Here is a 14,116-nt window from a genome sequence, read left to right as displayed (position 1 = left end):
TTATATTTATCAAAAGACATTATTAGTAGAATTAACAGGCAGCCCATGAAATGGGAGACTATATTCACTATTCTTATATTTAACAAAAGACCCATATTCAGAATAAAGAACTCTTACAAATCAGTGTTTTTAATGGGCCAAGGAGATGAGCAGATATATCACAAACAAGAATATTCAAATATAGTTGTTAAACTTCACTGGAAATGCAAATTGAGGCCTCAATTAGAAACCACTACACACCTACCAGAATGGCTAAAATGAAAAAGTCAGAAAGTAATCAGTCTTGAGCATTACAGAACAAAAATCAAATTTTTAGTTTCAAATTTGAAATAAAATTAGAGCCTCTTGTCTGAACATTGTTTCCCTCAAATTCTTGGAAAAACTATTTAAAGACTGTTTTAGAGTGATTTTGGAGGAGCTAAGTAAAAAAATTGGTTGTCCCATCCAATTAGTTGGCTATCCTAATTGAAGGATTGCTCATGCTTTTTAGTGGAATAGAAAAGCTAGTTCAAGTTGGGATTCTGCTTTTGAACTTAGAGCTCATATGAATATTATTTAAGAAGTGGATCTCACACTCTTTTCTTAACATGATTCTTAACCCCCATACTAAGAAGTATTTCTATTGATTTGCTCAGTTCAATGCTTCTGACTCTCCAACTTACCAGACCCTAGTCTTAATGACCCCAAATTATACAGACAGAAATCAATAAAACCCTCTTACAAAGTATGTAAATTATGTAAAACAAAATTCCATAAAATATTTCACCACATCATTACTCATCATCTCTTAGACAGCAGTGCCCAGGATAAGGTTGCAGCCTATAGTTGTTGATGTTTGATCAGCTAGAGCTCAATACCGATGTCAGGGGAACTGCTCATTCCAGCAATAAATCTCTGTGCACTCTGACTGTCATCCCAGGGATATCTGGGTGTCCACTGCTGTGCATGGATTCATAGTAATCACAGCACTAGAATTTTTCCTGATGTGACTAACAGTTCATCTTTCTTTCAAATTTGTCTTTAAAAAAATCTCTGCCCTCAAACTCAGTTGGCAAACTAGAGCTGCTTCTTTTTCAAAGTGTTCTTCCAGGAAAAAAAAAAAAAAAAAAAGATTCATTATGGTAATTAGAAAGATTGCTGACTAGAGATATCAGATGCCAGTTGTTCTCACAAAGAAAAACAAAGATCATCACTAGATAATTTTAACTCCAAAAGAATATCAAGAACAGAATACTAGAGCGCAGTGGAGAATTCACAGGAAAAAACCTGAGGCACAGGAAAAGAAGGAAATGAGAGGCCAACTCAGCTGGCAAAGATTGATGGGAGCCCCAGAGGACTTAGTGCTGAGTGGAGAAAGTAAATGAGACTATTTTGACTCCTGTCATCCTAGCTGTGGACTGCCAGTATCCAAACTGTGAGAGAGCTCCTCTACCCTTGCACACCCGAACACTAGTGTTGGCAGTGATTTGGGGATGTCTGGAGGGTATTACACCAGACCATAAACACACCCCAAACACTAGTATTGGCAGTGATTTGGGGATGTCTGGAGGGTATTACACCAGACCATAAACACACGTTGTGTTGCTCACTCTGCCCCAACACTTGAGTGGCTGGGCCAGGATGCCACTGTGAGAGCACAGCCATAAGGAGACTGTATCTTGCTCTGAGAACGTCAACCTTTGTTGCATATCCCAGGAGGTTCTGCTGACATTACCCAGTACCCACTCAGATGACTGCAGCAGCACAGTGCTGGCTGGAATCAAGGGAGCTGCAGGGTTTCCAGTAATCTAGCCCTCAGGGAGTGCCACTCCTATGGGAAGGGAAAGTGTAGTGCACCAAGGGGAAAATTCCTGGGACAAAGGAAACCAAAACATACACTTTCCAGTGCCTGACAGCTCCCTGCTTGGGGCTGTGAAGGGTGGCCCCACTTCCAACAGGGACACAACTCTGTGCTTGGCTTGGCAAATGAGAAGGAAATCCCATCCCACCAGCCAAGTGGACTCTGTGTTCAAAACCGAACTTAAGAGAGGGGAACTTCTCTTCCCACTTGCCACACTGCTGGAGACATAGCAGCTACTGCTCCCATATGAAGTTGATACAGGCGAACTGGAAGGAAGCCTATCTGGGGCTATGAGGGGAGACTGCAACCCCTCTGTCAGAGTCACCTTCACTTCTGGACTTGAGTGAAGGGAATGGTCCCTCCCTGCCTCTGCACACAGCTGCAGTGTTGCTGCAATGAAAAGCAGGAGTACCAGATAGCTGTGTGTTTGGAGGTGTGGTAGAAGACTCTGCACCACAGCCACTACCAGATGGCACAGAGGTTCATTGTTGAGCCACGGAGCTGGCGTTTCCTACAGCTCTTGGCTACATTGCAGCCTACAAACAAACAGCAGTGTCTGATTAAACTGATATACCAAGTGCTGGGATGGGGTGTGACAGGAAGATTGGTAACACTCCCTCCTGCCTAGGCTATGGTGCTAGAGCAGCCCCTCTCTTCACCATGCAGAGACCTATGGTTATTTCACCAGGGACGTGATGACTTCCCTGCCATTCCTGTGAGGGCAGGTGCTTGCACCTGACACTGGGAAGCCTGAGTGTGAGTTTGCCTGGTCCAGCTCTGCCCAGCTTCACCCTCATTCTTTGAGGCTAAACATGGGACACAGACCACTGCATGTTCTACAGATCAGCTCATTGCCTAAGGCACCAGAGAACTTCTTCTGGTAAACAACAATTAAGCATAAACCCCACAGGTACCACAGCAGCCAGGTCTTACCTGTGAGTGCCACCTATTATCCTGGAAGTCAAGCTGAACAATCCACTACAAATTCTGCAGACACAAATGCACAGTGCTTAGGAATGAGATAAGCTTCTCATGACCTCCACTGTGGAGTCTCAGGAGGCTATGAGTCTGCTCACCCATTCAGTACAACAATAATACAGCTAACATTTGAGAAAGTCACCACATGAAGGCTATCTATAAGTAAAACAATTTTTACACACTTTTTTCCACTGAGTACATACATCAGCAAAGCAAACTGTACTACTTAAAATATATTATAGTTGCATTCTCAAGAAGAGAGGAAGAAAACAAATCCTGTCCATATGAAAGTAAACTCAAAAATAAGAAGTGGCTCTTTCTCCATATGCGAAAATAAAAGAACAAATGTAACAATACTTGAAGTATGCAAAAGCAGAGTGTTACGACAATCTCAAAAGATCACACTAACTCTAGCTGTGGATCCTAATCAAAATGAAGTTTGTGAAATTCCAGATAAAAATTCAAAATATTTATTTTAAAGAAGCTCAATGAGATCCAAGAGAAGACTAAAAACCAGTACATAGAAATCAGAAAATCAATTCAGGATATAAAGATAAATTTACCAAAGAGATAGATAGTCTTAAGAAAAAAGAAAGAACGAAAACAAAGAACGAAAAAGGACTCTGGGAAATGAAAAAGCCATTGAAGAAATTACAGACTAAAAGTAAAAGTTTGAACAATAGGCTAAACCAAGCAGAATCTCAGAACTTGAAGACACGTCTTTTGAATTAACCCAGCCAGACAAAAGTAAATAAAAAAGAGCAAACAAAGCCATAAAGAAGCACAGAACTGCCTAATGACCAAACTTAAAATCACTGGTATTACTGAGTCAAAAGCAAAACATTTGAAAACATATCTAAGGAAATAACTGATAAAAACTTTCTTGCCTTGAAAGATATATAGACATCTAGATACAAGAGGCTCAGCAAACACCAGAAAAATACATTGCAGAAAAGACTTCACTATGGGATATAGTCATCAAACTGTCTAAAGTTCATGTGAAGAAAAAAAATTCTAAATTCAGCAAGAGATAAGCATATAATAAGCTATAAAGAAGCACCATCCAACTGACAGTGAACTTCTCAGCAAAAACCTTACAGGCCATAAGAATGTGAAGTACTATTTTCAGAGTTCTTAAAGAAAAAAGCTATCAATCATTCAAATTTTATATTATGTACAATAAGCTTCTTAAAAGAAGGACATATAAAATTGTGCCCAGACAAATAAATGCTGAAGGAATTCATCAGCACTAAACCAGTCATACAGGAAAGGCCAAAAGGAGTTCTAAACACAGAAATAAAAGGTCAATATTCACCATCATAAAACTACAGAGAAGTATAAAATTCAGAGGTCTTATTAAAAAATTATACAAAGAGGAATAAAAAGAAATAAAATAGCAGCATGACAGAACTCCATGAAACCAGAAAGACAAACATATAGAAGAAAAAAAAAGGATAAGGAACCTATGAAACAATTAGATAGAAATTAACATTATGATAGGAATGAAACCTCACATATAAATATTAATCTTGACTGTAAATAGATTAAATGCTCCATGTAAAACATATAGATTAGCAGAATGGATAAAAAATAGTTTGAACAAATTATATAAGTAATAATACAGCATTTGACAATATTCAGCATCCTCTCATAAAAAAAAAACTGTCAACAAGGTAGGCATAGAGGGAACATAACCTAAAATAATAAAGGCCATATATGACAAACCTACAGCCAATATCATACTGAATGGGGAAAAGCTGAAAGAAATCCCCCTAGGAACTGGAACAAGACGAGGATGTCAACTTTCACCACTCCTATTCAACATAGTACTGGAAGTCCTAACCAGAGCAATCAGGTGAAAGAAGGAAATAAAAGGCATCCAAATTAGAAAACAGGAAGTCACATTATCTCTGTTCACAGATATGATCTTATACCTAGAAATCCCTAAGGAAACCTCCAAAAACTCTTAGATATGATAAATGAATTCAGCAATGTTTCAGGAAACAAAAGCTATCCACAAAATTAGTAGCATTTCTATTCACCAATAACAATCAAGCTGAGAATCAAATCAAGAACACAATACCATTTACGATAGCTACAAATATAAATACCCAGAACTATATTTAACCAAGGAAAATCTCTACCAAAAACTGCAACACACTGATGAAAGAAGTTGTACATAACACAAACAAGTAGGAAAATGTCCCATGCTCATGGATCAGAAGAATTAATATCACTAAAATGACCATACTGTTCAAAGCAATCTACAGATTCCATGCAATTCCTATTAAAATACCAAAATAATTATTCACAGAATTTTAAAAAATTCCTAAAATTCACATGGAACCAAATAGCCTGTATAGCCAAAGCAATTCTAAGCAAAAAAAAAAAAAAAAAAAAAAAAAAATCATAGCTAAAGTTATCATATTACTGACCTCAAATTATTCTACAAGGCAATAGCAACCAACAAAGCATGGCACTGGTATAAAAATAGATACATAGTTCAATGGAACAGAATAAAGAATCCAGAAAAAAGTCATTTATATCAGCTATTTATAGTCAGCTGATATTTGACAAAATTGACAAAAACATACACTGTGGAAAGGATACTCTTTATAATAAATGGTGAGGGGAAAATTAGTTTGCCATATGTGGAAGAATAAAACCAGACCCCTATTTATTACCATTACAAAAATTTACCATTAAAAAACCAGACACCTATTTATTACCTATTACTAAAATTAATTCAATGTAAATTAAAGACTTACATGTAAGACCTGAAATTAGAATAGTGGCAGAAAACCTAGGGGAAATTCTGGATATTGATCTAGGAGAAGACTTCATGACCAAGACCTCAAAAGCAGAGGCAACAGAAACAGAAATAGACAAATGGGACTTAATTAAACTAAAAAGTTTCTGCACATAAAAAGATATAACAGAGTGAACAGATCACCCTCAGAATGCAAGAAAATATTTGCAAACTATAAATCTGACAGAATACTGATATACAGAATTTATAAGAAACTCAAACAACCGAACAATAACAAAAATCAAATAATTCCATTAAAAAATAGGCAAAGGATATGAATAGACATTTTTCAAAAGCAGACATACAAATGGATGACAATCATACGTAAAAATGCTCAACATCACTAAGAGAAATGCAAATTAAACTTATGATGAGACATCATCTTCCACCAGTCAGAATAGCTGTTATGAAAAAGTCAAATAATAACAGATGTTAGCAAGTATGCAGAGAAAAAAGAACAATTACACACTTTTGGTGCAAGTGTAATTTGGTACAACCTGTATGGAAAACAGTATAGAGATTTGTCAAAGAACTAAAAATAGAACTACCATTTGATCCAGCAATTCCACTACTGGGTATCTGCCCAAAGGAAAAGAAATTATTATGCCAAAAAGATACCTGGACTCGTATATTTATCACAGCACTATTCACAATAATAAATATTTGGAATCAACCTAAATTTCTACCAATGGATAAATGGATAAAGAAAATGTGGTATGTGTGTATATATATACAAATGTATGTATACACATACACATATACATACATGCGCACACACACACAGTGGAATACTATTCAGCTATATAAAGGAATGAAATCATGTCTTTTGTAGTAACATGAATGGAACTAGAGGTCATTATCTTAAGTGAAACAACTGAAACAATTCATAAACAGAAAGTCAAATACTGCATGTTCTCATTTATAAGTGGAAACAAAATAATGTGTACCCATGGATGTAGAGTATAGGCTAATAGACAGTGGAGACTCAAGAGGCTGGAAAGGGGGAAAGGGATAAGAAATTACTTAATAGGTGCAATGTACATCATTCACATGGTGATTACACTAAAAGCCCAGACTTCACCACTACGTAATATATACATGTAACAAAACTGCACTTGTACCTCTTCAATTTTTATAAATAAAAAAATAAAGAAATAGGATTATTCTTCCAGAATGTTCTTGTTATGACTCACAATAACCAGTTTACTGTGAACTCTAAATGTCTAAGAAAGGTCTCAGTTAATTTAGCAAGTTTATTTTGCCGAGATTGAAGACGTGCACCTGTGACAGACTCAGGAGGTCCTGATGACACGTGCCCAAGGTGGTCAGGGCACACATTGGTTTTATACATTTTTAGGAGATATGAGACATCAATCAACATATGTAAGATGAACATTAGTTCAGTCTGGAAAAGGAGGATAACTCAAAGCAAAGGTGGGAAGACTCAAAGCGGGGAGTGGGTTTCTAGGTCATAGGTGGAGAAGAGACAAATGGTTTCATTTTTTTGAGTTTCTCATTAGTCCCTCCAAAGGAGGCAATCAGATACGCATTTATCTCAGTGAGCACAGGGGTGACTTTGAACACAATGGGAAGCAGGCTGGCCCTAAGCAGTTCCCAGCTGACTTCTCCCTCTAGCTTAGTGATTTCAGAGCCCCAAGATTTATTTTCCTTTCATGTTTCCCCTCCTTTTAAGAAAATCTTTCTGAGAAAGCATTTTAGAAGAAAATGAATCTCTGGTCTTAGATTTCATCTCATCTCTCATGGCTAGGATGGTTTAATTCCTCGATGGGTATGTCCCGAGTTATTAGGAAAGCTCGTTTTTAGTAGATTGTGAAGTCTCATTGTCTGTGAAGAGAAAATAGGGGGAGGAATGGAAAAGAACAATCCTGGAAAATTGATATAGGCTACATTACTCTGAGGTTCATACATCAGTAGGCAGGTATGAAGGTGGTTTATGTATGTAAATAGGTGGCTGTTATTTTCTTCTGAAGTTTAAGTTGTCTAGCTTTAGTTCACAGGGCTTTACAAAAGTACAGATTAGATTTTGGTGACTCCAAGTTACAAAAAAATCAGGAAAAAAGAAGGAAAAAAATTGAAAACATTATTTTTCAGACTTGTAGCTGAGAAAAATTAGAAATCAGTCCAAACTGTAGAAAATAATACAAATTGAAAAACATAGGCAAGACTAGAATCTAACAACAGGTGTACTATAGTTTTTGGGACAAAATTTTTCTCTCCAGTTTCCCATTTTTACTAAAGACAAATCATGGTAGGATGAATTTGCTGTATTATACTTGGCCTGATTATTTGTATACAGTGCAACAAGAACAATTATTTTTCACATAAGCTGGTAAATTGGCTTTGATGGAACTTTGTTCCATAGAAGGAATCTCAGATAAGACTTTTTTAAAGCCTAGCCCAGCCATAGGTTTGTACCCTCAAATACCAATGAGTTGGGTGAATTCCTCTCCTCTTGAGTTTCCAAGATAAACTTGGGGCTCCTGGGTCTGTCCGAAAGTGATATTCTTTACTTATCACAGGTCAGGAACCCTGTACAGGGACTGGGTAGACAACGTATGAGGTCAGTTTTCCCCAGAGGCCTTTATTGGTTCCTTAAGTCAAGTTTGATTTCTTAAAGACAAGCATTCTATTCCAGTCAAAGCCTTGATAAAAAAAACCAGTTTCTCCAATTGTGTTACAAATGAAAACAGATTTATTTATTTATTTATTTGAGACTGAGTCTTGCTCTGTTGCCAGGCTGGAGTGCAGTGGCGGGATCTCGGCTCACTGCAATCTCTGCCTCCCGGGTTCAAGCCATTCTCCTGCCTCAGCCTCCCGAGTAGCTGGGATTACAGGCACAAACCACCATGCCCAGCTAATTTTTGTATTTTTGTAGAAACAAGGTTTCATCATATTGGCCAGGATGATCTCGATCTCTTGACCTCGTGATCTGCCCACCTCAGCCTCCCAAACTGCTGGGATTACAGGTGTGAGCCACCACATCCAGCAGAAAACAGATTTTTATTGCAGTTATGCAAATAACTGTATTGCCATAAGTTAAGAATACTCAAAAATAGTTTCCAAATTCTGCAGTCAGGTAGAGAGAAACAAATATTCTCCAAATTTTGTTCATATGAGTATATTAAATTGTTAAAAGCTGTCAACAGCTCAAAAGAAAAGTTTTATTGACTCTGAAAAACAAAACACAGGATCAGTACATTTTAAGCAAAAAGTCAAAAAGATTACTTCAGTCTTGCATTAGTTCAGTCCATGCAGTTAATTCCTGTTCTGCTTGATATTCATGAAAATTTTAGCTTTCCATGAGTCCTGAAAGTTTTTCCTCTATTCTGATGTCATAATCTCAAAAATCATCAGAAATCTGCATTCAAGAGCACATGTTAGAGTTTTATAGCTGATTTTAAAACCACCTTCTAAGGAGGACCAAACAAGACAACAATTGTCTGTAAAGGACACAAAGTTTTAGGGCAGTCATAGTCAAAGACACAATTGACAAGGATGTTTGTTACCTCTGTGGCACACAATAATTTAACATAACAGTTATAATTATTACTGATAATGTACACTAAGTCATATCAGAATTATAGGAGTTTCCCATGATTTTGGAACACATACCCATAACATATTTATACAAATACAGTGCAAAGAAAACCAAATACCATTTTACATTTGACAATGGTTTCTCCCCCACCAGACCTCCTTTTTCTCCCTCTTTTTTTTGGTGGAAATGTAAGCACTTCAGAGGCCTTGTTCCCCATAATTTGGAACTTTCCTTAAGATTTGATCAAGTCAGATAGAGTTGATCAAACCCAATGGGGAAAAAACCAAGACAACAAAAAACAGAAACAAACAAACAATAACAACAAAAACAGTTATGCAAAACAAAGTATCACACAACTTATATTGTTACTGGGCACTCTATTGGTAAGGAGAAATTAAGAACAGCTGGTTATTTAACGTTAGCCAAAATAAAACACCAATTCAGCTACTTGCCTAGGGATAGGTCTCAGGCTGATGTCTGCACTGTACCATCCTAGAAGCAGGAAAAAAAAAGCAAACTCATCTTCCCTGCTGGGAGTGAGCTCAAACTGTATAAAGGAGTTACCTGCCTTCCATCATCATGAAAGCAGGAAATTTTGTCTTTCTTGTTGGAAGCAAGTAAAACTCCAAAAAGAGAGGAGTTGTACAGCAAAATAAACCTTAGACCTCAGCCTAATGTTGTGAGATCAGGGATTCTCTCTAGGGGGTGCTCCCAGACCTCAGCAAATTGTCCTATTGGTTTGAGTCATAAAGTTAGCTCATGCTGGTACTAAGTACCAATAGGAGATTTGTCAAAAGTCAGAGGCATCTCTACTCAGAATCCCTTCGCAGTTACCAAAATGTGAACACTGAATGTCTGAGACAGCTCTCGGTTACTTTATAAAGTTTATTTTGCTAAGGTTGAGGATGCCCGCCCATGACACAGCCTCAGGAGGCCCTGATGACATGTGCCCAAGGTAGTCAGAGCACACTTTGGTTTTATACATTTTCGGGAGACATGAGACATCAATCAGCATATGTAAGATGAACACTGGTTCAGTCTGGAAAGGCAGGACAACTCAAAGCAAAGGTGGGAAGGCTCAAAGCAAAGAGGGGGCTTCTAGGTCATAGGTAGAGAAGAGACAAATTGTTGCATTCTTTTGAGTTTCTGATCAGCCTCTCCAAAGAACTCAATCAGATATGCATTTATCTCAGTGAGCAGAGGGGTGACTTTGAATAGAATGAGAAGCAGGTTGGCACTAAACAGTTCCCAGCTTGACTTTTCCATTTAGCTTAGTTATTTTGGGGCCCCAAGTTTTATTTTCCTTTCATACAATCAATGTTACTCTTTCAAGACCCCTAACTTTCCAGCTAGTTTAGTAGGAAATTTTTACCGGTTCTCACTTTAGCCATCTCATCTGCCAGATGAGAATATAGTTATGTAGTTAAAGTCCACAGGTTCTTTCTGGAAATTCTGAGAATAATATAAATTGTATTAAGAAACACAGGCTTTTGAGCCTATCTTGAACTTGGGGTCAAGTCCTAGTTATACCAGTCATCACCTAGGAAATAATGGGAAAATAATTGTTCCCTATCTGCACTATGGAGAAAATAAAAGCCCAATATTAACAGAGAAGTTTTGATGATTCCATAAGTTAACACATAACAGATCTTTAAAAAAAAAGTTTTGGTATGTAGTAAGCCCTCCTTAAAACTTAGATATTATTATAGTTTATACATTTATTCAAAATTTCTACGTGACAACATTTTTCTAAACTTGTGAACAAAGCAAACATGAAAAAAGTTGATGAGAAGCAAGCCTAAAATTACAACACTTCCCTTCCTGACTGCATGTTCTGAAAACAATGCCTTCTCAGTATGTGCAGCTGTTTTGACCTATGCTGTTTCATGTGTATTTCTGCCAGGTTCCAGACAGTGGAAAGCCCACTCAATAGCAACTCTTTCTCCCAGAATTTAGAACATTTAAAGAACAGACCCTAAAGCATTTTGAAAATATTTTGGTATTTTCACCACATAATTCATTCTTTAGCCGAAGCTGTAGGAAAAGTTTCCTGGGCTCAGTTGCAGCTCATCATAGACGAATAAAGATTAAACAACCACTTTTGGTTGTTTAAATTCCAGAATATTTTCAATGCTTTCTTATAGATTATGACAAGAAACACTTCTGGCTCTCAAATGTCATTTAGTTAGGCTAATGCAGGTTGGCATTATTCAACTCAGCAAACAATTACATTACAGTGTGTGGCCCCTGTTGGATCCTTGAATGGGGAGACTTTGGCCAGTTTGCCCACATCAGTGAAACTAGTGATATGGAATTTGTTTTACTGGTGCAATTATCTTAATATCCAATCTCATAAATAATACCCAGATTTTTAAAAACTTCTTCTTTTGAAATAACTTTTGCCTATGTTATAGGCTGACTTGTGTACAGCAAAATTTGTATGTTGAAGCCTTATCTCCCAGTACTTCAAAATGTGACTTTGTTTAGAGATAGGGCCTTTAATGAGGTGTTAAGTTAAAATGAGGCCACTGGAGTGGGCTCTAATGCAATCTAACTGGTGTCCTTAAAGGAAATTTGAATACACAGACACCATGGATACACAGAGAGACCAGGTAAGCAGACATAAAAAGGCAGGCATTGCCAAGCCAAGGAGAGAAGCCTCAGGAGAAACCAAGTCTGCCATGTTAATCTTAGAATTCCAGCCTGTAGAGCTGTGAAAAATAAATTTCTGTTGTTTAAGTCACTTGGTTTATGGTATGTTGTTATAGCATCCCTAGCAAACTGATACATATTTACTAACAGAGACTTCCCATATATCATTCACCAGCTTCATCTAAGGTTAACATCCTATATAACTGTAGTACAATTATCAAAACCACAGCACTTAGATTGTAAATAAGAAGTTCCTCTATTTTTTCCTCCCTATGTCCCTTCTCTCTCTCTCTTTTTCTTAAACACTCTGATTCTAAATATTTTCTCAGGGTACAATGAATCCAGGATTTAGTTACAGGGTAAGAAACAATGAAAGAGAACCATTTTAGCTTTCTCTTAAAAGGCAAAACTTAATCATCAGACTTGGAAAATGCAGCTGAACTTTTTCAGAGTATTGCAATGACTCACTGGTATACTCATAAATATTTTCATTTCAACTGTTAGAGTTCAATGTGTTCTTGATCAATAACATAACTTTCATACAAGAAGCGTATGAGGCTATGAATTCTACTTTTAGAACTCAACAGCTTGACGTTAATCACTGAATTTGCCTTCAGTATTTATAAACTCACAGATCTGAACATATGAGGAGTATGTAATACTTTCACAACTGAGTGTCATTCTTTGCCTTAAGGCAATACGTTTGACAATGTTTCTTGTCATTCTCTCGCTTTGAATTATCTGATCCTATCCGAAACAACTATCTTACACTGTGATTTTTTTCTTACAATTTATGTCCCATTAAATTTTGTTAAGGCAACATCTACCTGGTTGAGCTACCTACATGATTTCAGTTGTTGACAGACCATAATTAGCTATTTCTGAATTGTGTGCCATGGGATGCTAATTTACTTCCATAAAAATGAGAAAAGTCGTAATGTCTTTCATTTTATCTCTATTCAAAAACTAATTCCAAACATTGCTGTGTCTCAGAGGATCAGTTTCCTGCAGCCAACTCTTTGACATAAATCTCATTATCAGTTAAAGTCTTTCTCTCCAAGAAAATCATACATTTTGGCTTACATAAGAAAAAAAAAAAAAAGAAATTTATTGGAAGAGTGGTAAGTCACTCATAGATGAAAGATTTTACAAACATGGCTTAGAAAGGACAGGAATAGGGGCCCTCTAAAATTCTTCAACATTTTGCATTATTTTATCAGTTTGTTCAAGATGCAGCTTCCCAGGACAGAATCTCATTGTCCACACTTTACAAAAGATAGTGTTCACCCCCTACCTGAGGTAGGATGAACTACTGACAAGAGGAAGCATATTGATGCCTACCACCACACAGGGAATGGAGAGGCAGTAGCTCCCAAGAAAAAGAATGGAAGAAAGATGGGAAAGTAAAACAAAACAACAGTTGTCCAGCTGAGGACTCAAAACGAAATATAGAAGGGAGTGACTCACATATGTGAGGCATAGAAATGTTAAGGTTTCCAGATTTTTATGGTAAAATTCTAGCAGTGCCTGATTTGGCCTTTCCTACATTCCTACCAAATTATACATTAAAAAATTCCCAAATTAAAACAGAAAAAAGCATTAGTCAATGAGCTTTCATATTACAGATGGAACTTATTTTCATGAAAAAAGTTATAATAAAGCCCTTACGCAGAACCGCAGAATTGTATATAGAAAAACACTATATAAAATGTCCACCAATCTACACAAATAACATTAGGATAATAGGAGAATTTCCACACAGGCATGGTCTGTAATATTTAATGAGACCAAAGCTGTGTCATTCTCACTAATTCCCCACATTCCACTACATTAGAATATATTTCCTCCTCAATACCTCATAACATATTTTTGACTCAGCTGGAGTGCAGTGGCATGATCATGGCTCACTGCAGCTTCGACTTCTCAAGCTCATGTGATCCTCCCACCTCAGCTTCTCAAGTAACTGGGGCTACAGGCCTGCACCATCATGCCTAGCAATGTTGTTTTATAACTTTGTTGTAGAAATGGAATCTCACTATGCTGTCCAGGCTGGCCTTAATCTTCTGGGCTCAAATAATTCTCCTGCCTTGGCCTTCCAAAGTGTTGGGATTACAGGCATGAGCCACTGTGCCTAGCCACAAGGTAAATATTTAACAGTATCAAACACAAAGAGAAACTTCGATACATTTCAGTAAAGTAACAGTATAACACTGACCACTGGACAAGAAACTAACTGGCAACTGTGCTAGATAAAGAAGAGTATGGAATAATATGAAGG

Source organism: Trachypithecus francoisi, unplaced genomic scaffold, assembly GCF_009764315.1.
Source record: "Trachypithecus francoisi isolate TF-2019V2 unplaced genomic scaffold, Tfra_2.0 Lachesis_group0, whole genome shotgun sequence".
Taxonomy (NCBI): Eukaryota; Metazoa; Chordata; class Mammalia; order Primates; family Cercopithecidae; genus Trachypithecus; species Trachypithecus francoisi.
This window is presented reverse-complemented; position numbering follows the sequence as displayed.